The following is a 16,549-nucleotide window of genomic DNA, read 5'->3' as shown; positions in this document are numbered from 1 at the left end:
GAGATTGTGGAGGGGAATGAAAAAGTGGTTGAAGAGATAAAGGTTTTCTATGAGGATCTTTTTAAAACAAGAGGGGTGGAAGAAGAGGTAAAAAATAAACTGTTAAATTTTATTGAAACAAATCTAAGTGAAGAGGATAAAAAAGAATGTGATGGGGAAATCAAGAACGAGGAGATAGAAAGAGCGATAGATCAACTAAATAAAAGGAAAAGCCCAGGGATAGATGGTTTGGGAAGTGAATTTTATATACATTTTAAGGACTTTTTAATAGAGATTTTAAAGGAGGTCTTTAGTGAAACTTTTAAAGAGGAAGAGATGAATGAAAGGATGGGAATGGGGCTGATGAAGCTAATATATAAAAGGAAAGGTGAACAAACAGACTTAAAAAACTACAGGCCAATAACAATGCTAAATACTGATTTAAAGATTTTAGCAAAGATCTTAGCAAATAGGTTAAAAGAGGTGATGCCACGAATAATAAAAACAAATCAAGCATATGCAGTAAAAGGAAGAGACATAGCAGACATAACGATGAGCATAAGGGACACAATACAATACATAAAAGAAAAGAATAAAGACGGGTATTTAATCAGCTTAGACTTCGAAAAGGCTTTTGATAGAGTGGAGCATGAATATTTGTTTGGGGTTCTAAATAGGTTTGGTTTTGGCGAGAATTTTACGAAATGGATTAAGATTTTATATAAGGGGGCTCTAACAAAAATTAAATGTAACTGGTTTTTAACTGAATGTTTTAAAATAACTAGATCAATTAGACAAGGATGTCCACTCTCAGCTTTATAATACTCTCTTGTAGCAGAACCTTTGGGACTAGCAATAAGAAAAGAAGAGAAAATAAAAGGAATAGAAATACAGGAAAGGAAAGCAAAAGGGACAATCTTTCAATATGCGGATGACACAACAATAATAGTTCAAGGGAAAGAGTGTGTAAAACAAGTAATGAAAAATGTACAAGAATACTGCAAAGGATCAGGAAGTAAAATTAATGAGGACAAGACAGTGTATATGAGGTTTCGGGGCAACGTCAGTTTTAACAGAATGTTTTAATTTTAAGGAAGTTGAAGAAATTAGGATTTTAGGGATCTTAATGGGAAAAGATCAGAGGCAAGTAAGAGACAAATTGTGGGAGGAATTGATAACAGGAATAGAGCGGAGGTTAAATTTCTGGAGAATGAGGACTTTAAATTTGAAAGGGAAGGTTTTAGTATTGAATGTTTTAATGGCTTCCAAGCTGTGGTACGCCTTATATGTGACAGAAATGCCCTTGTGGGTGGAAGGGAGGCTGAAGAAATGTTTTCTCTGTTTTCTGTGGGAGGGTAAACCCCCAAGGATAGCATACAACACTCTATTAGGACCATTAGAAGAGGGTGGGCTGGGGTTAATGGATATTAAACAAAGGAAAAACTGCTTAAGGGTCAAAATAGTAAAAAAAAATGTTGCAAGAACAAAATGAAACAGAATGGAAGAACGTTATGAAATACTTTTTAAACAAATGTGGGGAGTTTAATTTGGGAGAGGATATTTTATGGATGAAAACAAAAACTGGATGGCGGAAGGAATACCGGACTTTTATAAGGAAACTTTAAGTGCTAGGGGGGATTTCTTAACTGTAATAGATTATAATCTGAAAGGAAGAGAAAACATTCTAAACCAACCGCTGTTCTTAAACAAAATGATTGTAAGAGATGGGAAAGAGATCTTTTTTAAAAAGTGGATGGAGGTGGGAATAACAAGGGTAAGAGATGTTTTATATGAATTTCAAGAAGGGTTTTTACCACCACAATTTATAATGGATGCAATGGAGGAAGCAAAAGAGGAATGCAACAAACGAGAAATAGAGAATAAATACAAAATTATCAAAAGTGCAATACCAAAGGAATGGATTAAAAGAATAGAAAATATGGAGGAAGGGACTGAAGTGAAAGACATTTATGTCAGACTGAAAGGGAAACTATGCAATTTCAAGGAGTGTAATGTGAAACAGTTTTATTGCTATTTTAGAGATGGTGTTTTTAAAGAACCAGTGGCTAACGACTTTTGGGTACAGAGATTTAAAGACCTGAAAAAAGAAAGTATATGTAGAAATATGAGGGGAAAGATTGTGGAAACCAAACTGGAATGTTTAGAGTATTTTATAAGACACAAAGCAATTTTTACCGAATGTATACTAACTAAGATTGGAATGGAACAGAATGCAACATGTAAAGTATGCCAAGAAGAAGACGAAGGGATTTTACACTTGTTTTTATTCTGTAAAGAGTTGGAGGGCTTTTACAGGAAATGCAAAAAGATGACAAAAGAATTAATAGAGGACTGGGACGAAGAGGAAATAGAATGGAAAAGGATAGTAATGTTTGGATGGGAGGAAAACTGTCAAAATAAAAAGTTTGTGAACCTGTTAGCAATGTTGATAAAAAATGCAGTATGGGAAAGAAGAAATGTGGCAAAAAAAGGAAAAGTGGTGCTTGATGTTTGGAATGTTCTTAAAAGCAAAACAGAAAGATATATTGAAGGTCTGTATTGGTATTTTAAGTTTGAAAACATGTTGCAAAGCTTTTATGCTGTTTTTACTCCAAGGGTTTCCAAAGTTTTAAAAGATTTAGCATGGAATGTACCTGGAATGGATTTGCCTGTTTAAGTTGCACCTTTAAATGTATTTATTTGTACCTATTTTTTAACTTTGTAACAGCTTTTTAAGCCTAGGAATGTTGTACTGAGTACTTGCATTGCAAAAAAAAAAAAAAAAAAAAAAAGCACGCCCGCTCTCGTCTGTTCTCTGAAGCCAAGCAGGGTCGGGCCTGGTCAGTACCTGGTTGGGAGACCGCCTGGGGATACCAGGTGCTGTAAGCTTTAGTTCTTTAACGCATGGTGGCCTTTTGGACGCTTTCTTTATGAGGCGAGTTTAGGAGGTCACTTTCCTCTTACGACAACACCACCCTGAGCACGCCCGCTCTCGTCTGATCTCGGAAGCCAAGCAGGGTCGGGCCTGGTCAGTACTTGGATGGGAGACCGCCTGGGAATACCAGGTGCTGTAAACTTTAGTTCTTTAATGCATGGTGGCCTTTTGGACGCTTTCTTTATGAGGCGAGCTTGGGAGGTCACTTTGCGCTTACGGCCACACCACCCTGAGCACGCCCGCTCTCGTCTGATCTCGGAAGCCAAGCAGGGTCGGGCCTGGTCAGTACTTGGATGGGAGACTGCCTGGGAATACCAGGTGCTGTAAGTTTTAGTTCTTTAATGCATTGTGGCCTTTTGGACGCTTTCTTTATGAGGCGAGCTTGGGAGGTCACTTTCCGCTTACGGCCACACCACCCTGAGCACGCCCGCTCTCGTCTGATCTCGGAAGCCAAGCAGGGTCGGGCCTGGTCAGTACTTGGATGGGAGACCGCCTGGGAATTCCAGGTGCTGTTTGCTTTAGTTCTTTAACGCATGGTGGCCTTTTGGACTCTTTCTTTATGAGGCGAGTTTTGGAGGTCACTTTCCGCTTTCGGCCACACCACCCTGAGTAGTGCTGTTGAGCTGACAGGAAGTGCTAGGCTGCAGTAAGGAGAGAAAGGCTCTCCATTTTTTTGCTTTGTTTTCTTTTAGTTTAACAGTTTTTCTAGAATAAAATTTTCGTTTTTTTCAAACTTTTTGTGTTTAAGCCACCTTACAGCAGCTTAAGCTGTCTGGAAGGTGGCGTATTTTTGCGGAGTTTTCGCCCTTTTTTTGTTTTTCTTGTTTGAGTTTTCAAAATGGACGGACACACGGCAAAGACCTTGGATTTGGCTGGAGAGACAAGATTGGTGAACGAACAAGGAACGGAAAAGCAACGAAGAGATAGAATTATGGACCAAATGGAAAAGATCCAGAAGAAGGATTATTTGAAAGAGGCAACAGTGACGGTGAATACAAGCAACGTAAATATAAAAGCAGAAGACATTATAAAAGCGGTGACGGAAAAGATTGGAATGGGGAAAATCTTGGCGGTGAGACCCAAACTAAACAAGGAGTATGAGGTGACTTTGGAAAATGTGAAAGATGTTGAATTGTTAGAAGATGGACTAATGATAAAAGAGATGAACTGTGAAATTAAGAGGCTGCAAAATAGAGAATATGTTGTTTCTTTCATGCACCTGCCTGTCTACATTGATGATAATGAAATTTTAAATAAATTAATAGGATGGGGAGTTACACCAATAGCAGGCATTAAAAGACGGGTATATCCAGGCACGATAATTGAGGACAGAACGAGATACGTAAAATCACGCTTCCCAAAAGAGATAATGTCCCTCCCATATAGCACTAAATTTGACACAGAGGAAGGGTTGCAATATTTTAGGGTGATGCACAGCCATCAGATGAAAATCTGCAGGATGTGCATGAGCCCTGAGCACATGATGAAGGATTGCCCGGAATTTAAGTGTCATAAGTGTGAGGAGAGAGGACATTTCTCAAGGGATTGCAATGCTGTCAAGTGCCTGGATTGCAGAAGAATCTTAAATAAATGTCAATGTTGGAACAATGAAGAAACAAATGTGAACGGGCAGGTGCATGAAAGACACAATAATGAAGATGAAGTAGCAGAAAATGGAACCACAGAAGAAAGAAACAAAGGAAAAGGAGGGAAAACGGTCACAGAGGAACAAATAGAAAAGACAATTTCGACGAAAGATCAGGTGCAACCAAACACAAAAGGGGAAAAGATGGACAAAGAAATTGGAGTACAGCAACAAGAGAATACAACAGAGGGTGAGCAGACAGAAGAAGTAACAGAACAAGGAAATAAAGAAACATAAATAGATAAAGAGGAAGGAATAGCAACGCAATCAAACAACGTGGAAAACTTAGAATGGGACATGGACAAAGTCAAAATAAAGTGAGGAGAAACGATGGAGAAGGACAGTCAAATGGAAGTGGAGATAACGGGAGCGGAGGGAGATGGGCAACTAAAGACGGATGACGACGAAGAAACAGAAAGTGAAGAACAAAAGATGGACAGCAGTGATAGAGGGCCGAGAGACAATATAAGAAGAAGAAAAATGAAGGTAAAACCAAATTTGAAATGTGCAAGAAAAAAGACAAAAGGTAACATTATTGGAGTTTTAAGAGGACTGGAAAGAGAAAATGATATATAATGCATATTTATTTTTCTTTTTTCTTTTAATGGTTTTAAATTGCGTTACATTTAATGCAAGAGGACTAATGGACAAGAGAAAATTTGAAAAAGTACAAGAAAAATGTAAAGGTCAAGACATTATTGTATTACAAGAAACAAACTGGAATGACAAAGTAATGATTGATTTTAAAAAGAAATGGGATGGAGGGATTCTTTATAACAACGGAGATGGGAGATTTGGAAGAGGGGGGGCAATTTTAATGACTAACAGAGTTTTTAAAGAAAGCAAAGTATTATACAAAGACAATAAGGGAAAATGTTTAGCGGTTGAAATAAAATATGAAGGAAGAGTTTTCATTTTAGTAAATGTGCATGCACCAGTGGAGGAGAAAGAAAAGAAATAATATTTTAAAGATTTAAGGATTATAGTGAAAAAGTACAAAGAAATTATAATGATTGGGGATTTTAACAGTGTTTTTAGTAAACAAGATATGGCGGAAGGAATGGTTTTTAAAAGTGATACGGGGAGAAAAGAATTAAAAGCTTTAATGGAAGAAAATAACATAATAGATGTTTGGAGAGAGAGAAATGGAAGAAAAAAAGATTTTTCAAGAAGACAAATAGTGGGGAGTTTTGTATGCCAAACAAGAATTGACTTTGTTTTATGTAGCAGAAATGTGGAGAATTTTATCGAAAAGATAAAATATGAGGAAACCAGTTTCAGCGATCATAAGTTTTTATTTTTTATTTTAGACTGGAGTAAAATGATAAGAGGACCGGGAGTATGGATTTTAAACACACAGATTTTAAATAATGAAGATTATGTTGAAAAGATAAAAGAAATCATAGAAAAAGAAAAGGAAAATGGAATGTATAAAGAGGATAAGAGAATATGGTGGGAGAACGTAAAATTTCTAATAAAAAAATTCTCTATTGATTACTGTAGACTCATACAGAAAAGTAAAAGGTACAAAGAAAGTGAAATTAAAGAAAGTTTGGAAAATGAATTGAAGAAAGACAAAAAGGATATAGAGAAATTAAAGGTACTGGAAGGAAAACTAAAAGAGATGGAAGAAAAAAAATATGAGGGAGCGAGGCTTAGAAGCAAAGCAAAATATGTGGTGGAAGGAGAAAAATGCACTAAATACTTTTTCGATCTTGAAAAGCAGAAAGGGAAAGCTGAAACAATAAAAGAAATAAAGGGGAAAAATGGAAAAATTGTAGAAGAAAATGAAAAGATTTTAGATGAAATAAGGTTTTTCTATGAAGATCTATTTAATGCAAGGGGAGTGGAAAAGGAAGAAAAAGAGAAACTATTAAATCAGATAAAAACAAAAGTAAGTGAGGAAGACAAAGAAGAGTGCGAACAAGAAATTAGAGAAGAGGAGATTGAAAGAGCAATAGAAGAATTGAATAAAAAGAAAAGTCCAGGAATAGATGGCCTGGGAACTGAATTTTATGTATGTTTTAAAGGAGCCTTAATAAAGATTTTAAATGAAGTGTTTAAAGAGATTTTTGAAAAAGGAGAAATTATTGAAAGAACAAGGATGGGACTAATGAAACTGATATATAAAAAAAAGGGAGGAAAAGAAGATTAAAAAAATAACAGACCAATAACAATGCTGAACACAGACATCAAAATTTTAGCTAAGATTTTAGCAAATAGATTAAAGGAAGTAATACCGAGCATAATTAAAACAAACCAGGCGTATGGAGTAAAAGGAAGGGATATAGCTGATATAACGATGAGTATAAGAGACACAATATGGTACATGAAATACAAAAAAGAAGAAGGATATGTAATAAGTCTGGACTTTGAGAAAGCATTTGATAGGGTGGAGCATGAGTATTTATTTGACGTTTTAAGGAGGTATGGGTTCGGAGAAGTTTTTACGAAATGGATTGAGATTTTATATAAAGGAGCAATAACAAAGATAAAATGTAATGTTTTTTTAACAAAAAGTTTTAAAATCACAAGATCGATAAGACAGGGGTGTCCACTTTCAGCCCTACTCTACTCGCTAATATCAGAACCGCTAGGACTAAATATAAAAAAAAGGGAAGAAATTATAGGAATAGAAATTGAAAATAGCAAGGCAAAGGGAACAATTTTCCAATACGCAGACGACACGACAATTATTGTAAAAAGAAAAGAAAGTGTAAAAGAAGTGATGAATATTGTAAATGAATACTGTAGAGGGTCTGGAAGTAAAATAAATGAGGATAAAACAATGTATATGAGATTTGGAAAAGCAATGATTTTAACGGAATGTTTTAAATTCAAAGAAATGGAGGAAATGAGGATTTTAGGAATTTTAATGGGGAAGAATGAAAAGAAAACAAGAGATGACATGTGGGAGCAACTGATAACAGACATAGGGAGGAGGTTAAATTTTTGGAAACTGAGGAATCTAAACTTGAAGGGGAAGGTTTTAATATTGAATGTTTTAATGGTTTCAAAATTGTGGTACGTGTTATATGTTTCCGAAATGCCTGTATGGATGGAAAAGAGGTTGAAGAAATGTTTTACAGATTTTTTATGGGAGGGGAAACCGGCAAGAATAGCTTATAACACGATTTTAGGGGAGTTGGGAAGAGGAGGTTTGGGTTTAATGGACGTGGAACAAAGGAAATATGCTATGAGAGTGAAAATTGTAAAGAAATACCTAAATGAAGAGAATCAAACTGAGTGGAAGAAAACAATGCAATTCTTTTTAAACAAATGTGGAGATTTTAATATGGGAGATGACACACTTTGGATGAAAACAAAAAGTTGGATGACAGAAGGACTACCTGAATTCTATAGAGAAATGTTTAGTGCCTGGGGAAAGTTTTTACCGAAAATTGAGTATGCGCCACATGGTAGAGAGACAATTTTAAACCAGCCTTTGTTTTTAAATAATAACATTTTAAAACAATAAAGGAACTGTTTTTTAAGAAATGGATGGGAGTTGGAATAACAAAAGTGATAAATAATTTTATACGAATTTAAAGAAGGTTTTTTACAAACACAATATATTGTAGACACGATGGAGGAGGCTAATGAAGAATATAATGTGCAGGAAATAACAAATAAATACGAAGTCATTAATAATCAGAATCTGACGTCGCTGACGACTTATTTTTTGTTAATCTAGCCACGGTGTTAAATAAGAACCTAGGGTTGTGATAGTTTTCCTCTATTAGTGATGAAAAGTAGGCGGATCTAGACGTTTTTATGGCATTCCTGTATTTTCGAGTACTATCCTTCCATGCTATACGAAATACCTCTAAATTAATTTTCTTAAAGTTGCGCTCCATTTTCCGGGACGCTTTCTTTAGAGCCTGAGTGTGTCATTTATACCATAAGAAAGTATTAAATCTAAAGTATGATTACGAAGGTGAGTGGGTCCTGACACATGTTGACTAACGCCCATGGAGTTAAGAGTGTCTTTGAAAGCCATTCTCAAGGCATCTGTATCAATATCTACATGGATGTTAAAGTCACCAATGACAAGGACTCTTAACTGCGGCCAGTACTAGTTCTGATAAGAACCCACCAAATTCTTTAATAAAATGTGTGTTCTGCCCTGGAGGCATACTGTATATACAATAGTTAAAATCCATTTAAAAATGTGTTGTCCTAGTATTAGGTGCTGATACATGAAGTACCATGACTTCAAAATAGTTGTTTTTAAAACTAGACTTCTGGGAGATGCTAAAATAATTAGCGACAGCTCCCCCTCTAACTTTTAAACAAATCTAAATTTACCTTAATCTTGGGGAACGGATTCATTTAGAGTAATATAATCATCTGGCTTGAGCCATGTTTCTGTCAAACAAAGCATGTCTTTTTTATGATCTATTCTCATATCATTAACAAAAAGTGCTTTATTTGAGAGAGATCTAATATTTAGCAATCCGAGTCGTAACAGTTGATTATCTGTATTCTGTTCATGTTTGATTTGTTTAACATTTATTAAATTACTTGCAAGAGGTTTACACATTATCTCATTGTAAGAAGGTTCAAGTTTGGAGGAAGAAAGGAGTCGGGGTCGGCGTGGCTGGGTAAACTATTACAATTCTTTATTAGTAATACTTCCGGGTTTCACACTTCCGGCTTCAAAATAAAAGTCCTTCATGATCCTTCTGACCGAAGATTCTTTCTCTGGCTCTTTCTTTGGACGTAACGTCTCTCTCCTGAGCCACACACTCGTCTTCCCAGCCGGTCTCTCTCTGACGTTCCAGATCCGTCGTTGGGTTTTAAAGCATCTCCTCGCCAATTACTAGAACGAGAAGCAGGTGTTTTCACTAAGCCGTTGATCTGCCTACTCACCGTCTTTCTCCGGACACTCCCTCTCTGCGCAGACCGTGCTGAACCACGCCCACCTCGCCACACTCATGTTGGCTAATCTGGGGGACAGACACAGTCTCTATTTCATGATGTTTTGGAGAAGGGATTATTATATGTTGTACATATAATAAAATACTTAATAAAATAGGACGGGTGTACTCACTTCTGTGCGATACTGTATATAGAAAGAGTACTGGTCGAAGCACACAGACCTGTGGTACCCCAATAGTGTGATGTTGAGGCTCAGAGACCTCACCCCTCTAGGATACCCTAAATGACCTGCCTGAGAGGGAAGATTTGAAACATTGGAATGCCATTCCTGAGACACCATTAGCCCTGAAGTTCGACATAAAGATAGTGATTAACTGTGTCGAACGCAGCAGATAGACCCAGCAGGATGAGTACAGATGATTTTGAGGCTGCCCTTGCCAGTCTCAGAGGTTCAATGACCGACAGTAGGGCGGATCCCGTTGAATGGCCGGTTTTGAAACCAGACTGGTTGCTGTCTAGGAAGTTTTTCTGTGTGAGGAAGGTCGGAGAGTTGGTCGATAACGACACGATCAAGAGACTTGTCAATGTATAGTAGAAGGGATACAGATCTGTAACTATCTGAAAGTGCATGATCAAGTCTTGGTATCTGTAGTATTGGGGTTAAAGGGGCCTCCTCAAAGCAGTGGGAAATGTTCCAGTGTGGAGAGTTGATAATGTGGGTGAGAGCAGGGACAACTAATGGAGCGATAGCCTGGTGGAGATAGGGATGAGAACGAGCGGGACGGTAGTAGGGTTGCTTAAAAAATAAAGGAAAGGAGAGAGAAATGGGGAGTGTGCATTTGACAGGAGTTTGGACATGTTTGAAAGGCAGCGGTTCGGAGAACTGACTGCTGATGGCAATAGTTTAATTTAAAAAAAGTATCAAAATCATTGGCTGTTAAATTCAATGAAGGTGGAAGGGGACAGGCGGAAAAAGAAGAGAAGGTTTTAAAGAGAATACAAGAATCCGATTGCCCTGTTAATCCTAGAATAGTAGTATTGAGTCTTAGCAGTGGAGAGAGAAGGGAGGAGAGACTGATAGAGACAGAGGTCAGTGGGGTCCTTTGAACTGCGCCACTTCCTGGCTACAACCTCTCGTGCAGGAAAAGCACATGCTGCTCCGGTTGGACAGCAAAGCTGCCGTAGCGTATACCAACACTGGCTACAGAGTCAAGTTCCCTGGAGACCTCTGGAACCTCCATGTCTGGCTCCTGGACAGGACGAGGAGACCCTGAGTGGCCAACCCCCTCCAGTGGTTGAGTAGATCACTCAGCCCAGGGCCCTTGCCACTAGGCGGTTATATGCCTATAAATAGCACCTCTTCTCATCCTGGTGCTTTTCTCGAAGAGAAGACCCCCGGAGTTGCTTGACTTGGGAACATGCTGTCCTTTTTACAACAGCGACTCGAGAGTAATCTCTCTCCTCCAACATTGAAAGTGTAGCTTGCTATTTTTCGCCTTCCTTCTTCCCCCCTGGGTGAAGAACAGGCATTCCATCCATCACGAAGCACCTCCTGCGGATGGGCTGGGCAGAGCAGCCCTGCACCCTTAGGCAGGGTACCAGCTCAGTTATCAGCGCATAGCTCTAACCTGGACCTAGCGCTCCAGTCGTAGTAACCCCCCAGCAGGGTGGTTCTGTCTTATGTATCCTCATGATTGGTTCCCACCTGGACCTCCACCTTTTGGTTAACTTCTTCAGTCGGTACCATCCTCCAATGATTTCCTGTAGCTCAGTGGTAAGAGCATTGCGCCAACAACGCAAGGTTGTGGGTTCGATCCCAGGGGATTGCAAATACCTATGTAAAATGTATAGGATAAAACAATGTAAGTCGCTTTGGATAAAAGCATCTGCCAAATGCCTAAATGTAATTGTAAATGTAATGATTTCTCCCCTAAACGGTGAGACAATATTAGGATCTCCACTAAACTCCTCCCTACGGTAGCAAGTCGTCTCTGTAGCCCGTCCCCCTTTTGAGGAAGTAGCCCTTACCCAGTGGCTTTAGGGTACCGGGCTTCTCACTGTTATGTAAACAAGGCCGCCGCCTGTGAGGGTCGAAGGCAGGGGCTTCACAGCTTTTCAAAAAGCTATGGGAACCCCAACGTTTTTATTGGTAGGATAAAATGTTGCGGTAGCACTCACGTCTGACATGCCAATTTCATTGGCCTTTTCTAATCTAGTCAGAAGTTGATAGGTTCTCAAGACAAACCCCATCTGTCGGTTCGACACAATTTCTCGTTTCCTCCACTGCGGAACAGAGGTTACATCCGTAACCAAGACGATTCCGTTGGTTGGAAGGCTGGCCAGTGGAGAATTGCAGTAGTCCAGTCTTGATGTGACCAGAGCTTGGACTAGCAGCTGAGAGGCATGCTTCGACAGGAATGACCTGATTTTCCTGATGTTGTAGAGCACGTACCGGCAATTTGAGTGATCATCACCCCAAAGTTCCTTGCATTTGTTTTACAGTTGAGGATCCAAGCTGAATGGTAAGGTGGTATTCAATTAATGGGTGGGCCGGTATAACCAGGAGTTCTGTCTTGGAGAGGTTGAGTTGAAGGGGATGCTCTTTCATCCAAATGTCCAGAATACAGGCAGAAACATGGGCAGAGACTGTGGGGTCATCTGGCTGAAAGGGGATATAAAGCTGAGTATCATCTGGATAAAAATGGTATGAGAACCCATATACCTTAATAATTGGACTCAGGCAGGTGGTATGTATAGAATAGAGGAGAGGAGCAAGAACTTATCCCTGAGGAAATCTGGATGATCTGGATGTCTCGCCTCTCCAGGATACCTTAAAGGATATGCCTGTGAGAAAAGAGTTAAAGCAGTAGAGTGCAGTTCCAGAGATGCCCAGTTTGGAGAGAGTGGACAGCAGGATCTGGCGATGGAGATAGGCAGAGAGTTGTTTTAACACCAGGCCTTTGAAAGGAAAGGGAGGCGTGAGATTGCTCTGTAGTGGCTGACCACTGAGGGGCAGGGTTTCTGCAGGTTTCACAAAGTAAAATTAAGACTTTTTAAGACCTTTTTAAGACCTTTACGAATGAAATGTAAGACCTGTAACACAAATTAAAATTAATTTATTAAAATCACAGTGTCACTAAATTACTTGCAAATAAATGTATTCAAATGTATTCCAATCGAACTGATAACAGGTTAAATGCATTGTTGAACTAAATAAAAGACACAAACATTCTGCTGTATGTTTGCAAAAGCGTGAGTGTTTGTGTACCACAATAATTTCAGCTCTTCTCCTTGCCCAGAATCTCCTCCTTAATGTATTTAAGCACAGCTGATTTCTCCTTGCTGGCCCTCTTCAGAGCATTTGACTTGCTTATTAGCTGAGCCATCTTACTGCCACCCTTGCGCTCTAGTAAGACACATTCCTGAGGGGAAAACACACTTCAATACATATTTATTTAGACATATTCTGTTATGGTTTAAAATGAACCAAAAAATTAGTAGGGATGCAATTTCTTGTGAATGTTTTTTTATTTATTGTGTATTTTCATATATCCCGGCCTAAGGGGGAAGGCTGCTCTGCGCAGCCGACCCCCAGGGGGTGCTTGCTTATTGATGGAATGCCTGTTCTTAGCCATGTGATTGGGTAAGAAGGGAGGTGGATGGGATGCCTATTCTTAACCAAGTGGTTTGGTAAGAAGAGAGGTAGATAGCACACTGACCCAACCTACTGGAGGGTAGGAAGGTGCTTTCGGATGCTAGTCCTACATGTTGCCACGCAGGACGTGGGCTGACACAGGGTTTACGCGAAGGTCGTAAAACCTTGCGAAGGCGTTGGGCGTAGCCCAACTCGCAGCTCTACAAATGTCTGCCAGAGAGGTGCCTCTGGCCAGTGCCCAGGAGGTGGCTATACTCCGTGTGGAGTGAGCCCACACTGCCAATGGGCATGCTTGTGATTGGTATGCTGCCGTGGCGGCATCCACAATCCAGTGCGCCAGTCTCTGTTTGGAGACTGCTTTCCCCTACTGCTGTCCCAAAAAACAGACAAAGAGCTGGTCAGAGCTGAAGCACTGCGAGCGGTCCAAGTAGAGGCGCAGTGTGTGTACTGGACACAACACGGATGGGGTTGGGTCTTCCTCCCCAATGGGGAGCGCCTGCAAGTTCACCACTTGGTCCCGAAAGGGGGTCGCTGGAACTTCGGGCACGTATCCGGGCCTGGGTCTCAGGATAACGTGAGAGTTGCCAGGGCCGAATTCAAGGCAATCCGGGGACACAGAGAATGGTTGAAGGTCCCCTAACATCTTGAAGGGAGCGAGCGCCATCACGAGGGCAGTATTACTCGAAAGGTGAGGAAGATCGGAACCTCCGAGGGGCTCAAAAGGGGGCCCAGAGAGGCCCGCCAGGACCACATTAAGGTCCCAAGAGGGTATGATTCGGAAACGAGGCGGATTCCGCCTTTTCGCCCCCCTTAGGAAACCTGGTGACCAGCCCAAGTGGGACCTCAGTCCGGAAAAAGGTCATGGAAGACCAGGGGGTTAGGGTGCGTCGACGGAGTGGCGTCATCACCATGCGCCTGTTTCAGGGGGACCGCTGGCTGTCTGAAATGTTCCAGGCAGTTCGACACAAACTGAGGGGATACTGCGGACAGTCGCGCCGACATGGTGACAGAGTTGAGTTCCATCACAAGAAAGAGGATGCTCTGCACCGGGGAGAGCTTGCTCCTTTCCCGGTTGACCTGTAGTCCCAATCGATCTAGGTGCCGGAGCACCAGGTCCCTTTGCGTACACACAAGATCTTGCGTGTGTGCCTGTCGTGGAGATTGTTCAGCAACTGCACACCTTCCTCCCCTCAGGGAGAAAGGGCGGCTTCCACGATCTTCGTGAAGACCCGTGGGGACAGGGACAGACCGAAAGGGAGGACTGATACTGATATGCCCTTCCCTCGAACGCGAACCGTAGGAACGGCCGGTGTTGAGGGAGGATCGAGAGATGAAAGTAAGCGTAATTCAGGTCGATTGCCACGAACCAAGGGTGGTGACCTCTGCCCGAAGTACGGAGGCTTCCCGGCCTCTGACAGATGTGGAGAGGATGCCCCAAACTTGGGAGGGTTTTTGGCGAATTGGATCGAGTAGCCAAGACGGACCGTCCTCAGTAGCCACCGAGTCAGTGTGGGCAGCTCTCAAGCTCCCGGGGACTGTACAGGGGGACCAAGGGGACGGTCTAGTTCACCATTCCCACGGGGGATGGTCCGTTGGCTGGCGGAGCTAATCACATCTCGCGAGGGGGACCCCGGAGGAAAGGTTGGCTAAACCTTTTCAGCAAAGCAGAAATATTACTTATAGCACCAAAAACACGTAAACAGTATATCTCCGATTACAGGCTGCACTGTTACTCTAACAAATACAGTTAAAGACCTAGGCGTTATATTAGACGGCAACCTGTTATTTAAAAATCACATCTCCTATATCATAAAAACAACCTTCTTCCACCTTTGAAATGTTGCCAAATTACGAAATATTTTATGTGTTGCTGACGCAGAAAAGCTTATTAATGCATTTGTGACCTCACCACTTGACTATTGTAATGCTCTGCTAAGTGGTTGTCCTGCATCATCAATAAACAAACTACAGTTAGTTCAGAATGCAGCTGCCAGAGTTCTTACCAGGTCAAGAAAATACGATCACATAACCTCAGTTTTATCATCGCTTCATTGGCTACCCATTAAGTATCATATTGATTTTAAAATTATTTTAATTACTTACAAAGCCTTAAAGAGTAGGTAGCATATGGTTTTTAAGGTCCTACTTTGGTTTATGGAGTGTCCAACAACAAGTTTATGTACATACAATGTGAAAAAAACACTATAATCTCGTAATAATAGCCAGTTATTCGAACCTTACTTCTTGTTTGACTCTCAAATGATTAGTTCCGCGATTCATCCGTCTAGGCCCCGCCTACCCGCTAACATTGTATCATTTGATTGGTCAGATGGTGTAGTCTGTTGTGATTGGTCAAACGCGTTCATCATTTGTCGCAAACTGAACCCCACTTCCATCGATACGTGATTACGGTTTACATGTGGTTGGATGTCATGTATATTATATGTGTTCCTAGAGATGGTGGCGATTTTACCAATTTGAGCCCGAGTCTGACGAGGAAGCATCAGAAGACGCTAATCCACAACAAACTCCACCACGACTGGAGCAGGATGTTTGTCAGTGGCAAGTGACAACTCTTGTCATAAAAACTCCCAGTGTGACAACATGCATGTTGTGCTTTTGCTCATCAATGAAATAAAATATTATATATAGTATTTTTTAAATACGTTAGTAATACTATTATTTCGATTTCGCGTTGTCATGGTACATAGAGCATTTCAGAAAGTCGACGTCATGAAAAATTATTGTAGTTTCACCCAAATATATCTATATGTGCACGTGCGACAAATGTGTCAAAATGCAAAGTTAATAGCAAGATAAACATACTGTAACACCCCAGAAATAACGCTACATGCTAATGTTAGCGTTATATGCATTAGCTAAACACAGACAAAAGGTGCAAAAATATTTCTTGAAGTTCAGACAAAAATCTAAAGTTGGGATTCGGTGGAGCTTAAAGGTCCAAATAGAGTTGGTATTGCCCCTGTTTCAATGATAGTCGTTTCACATATCCTGCAGTGAACACGCCAAGATTATTAAACCAATCTTCGGTGAAATGACGCTCGCACAGTTAAACCCTGGGGTTATACTCCTTTCGTATCGTTTGAAAAATGAATTGTTCCCTCAGACGTTCTTCCTTTGGTAGTTGAAATAAGACGGACTTAGTGTCACACCGTAGAACAGAGGTTCTAGACATGATACACACGCATCACGAACGAGCGACAGTGTTTGGGGGAGGAGAAATACGTTTTCGCGTCAGTCTCAGCAAAATGTAGATGGGATATGTATAGTGACGTAGATATGCGTCCACGACTCCTTTGTGTGATTCAGAGTCGACTCCCATTTTTACAAGCTAATAACTTTGTTATTTATTCACTTTCGGACTTACAACTAGGCAGACAGCTTACTTTCAAACACGGCAACATAACAGACTGCATGAAATGTCTCGCGGAAG

The 16,549-nt window shown here is 40.5% G+C and overlaps 3 pseudogenes; all 3 read left to right on the top strand.

The window, feature by feature from the left end:
- Positions 1 to 2,937: 2,937 nt before the first annotated feature.
- LOC130431025 (5S ribosomal RNA) lies at positions 2,938 to 3,056 on the top strand (annotated as a pseudogene).
- Positions 3,057 to 3,125: 69 nt separating this feature from the next.
- Positions 3,126 to 3,244, top strand: LOC130430955 (5S ribosomal RNA; annotated as a pseudogene).
- A 69-nt stretch (positions 3,245 to 3,313) lies between these two features.
- On the top strand, positions 3,314 to 3,432 carry LOC130430962 (5S ribosomal RNA; annotated as a pseudogene).
- The last annotated feature ends 13,117 nt before the right edge of the window (positions 3,433 to 16,549 follow it).

Source organism: Triplophysa dalaica, chromosome 10, assembly GCF_015846415.1.
Source record: "Triplophysa dalaica isolate WHDGS20190420 chromosome 10, ASM1584641v1, whole genome shotgun sequence".
Classification (NCBI taxonomy): Eukaryota; Metazoa; Chordata; class Actinopteri; order Cypriniformes; family Nemacheilidae; genus Triplophysa; species Triplophysa dalaica.
This window is presented reverse-complemented; position numbering and strand designations above follow the sequence as displayed.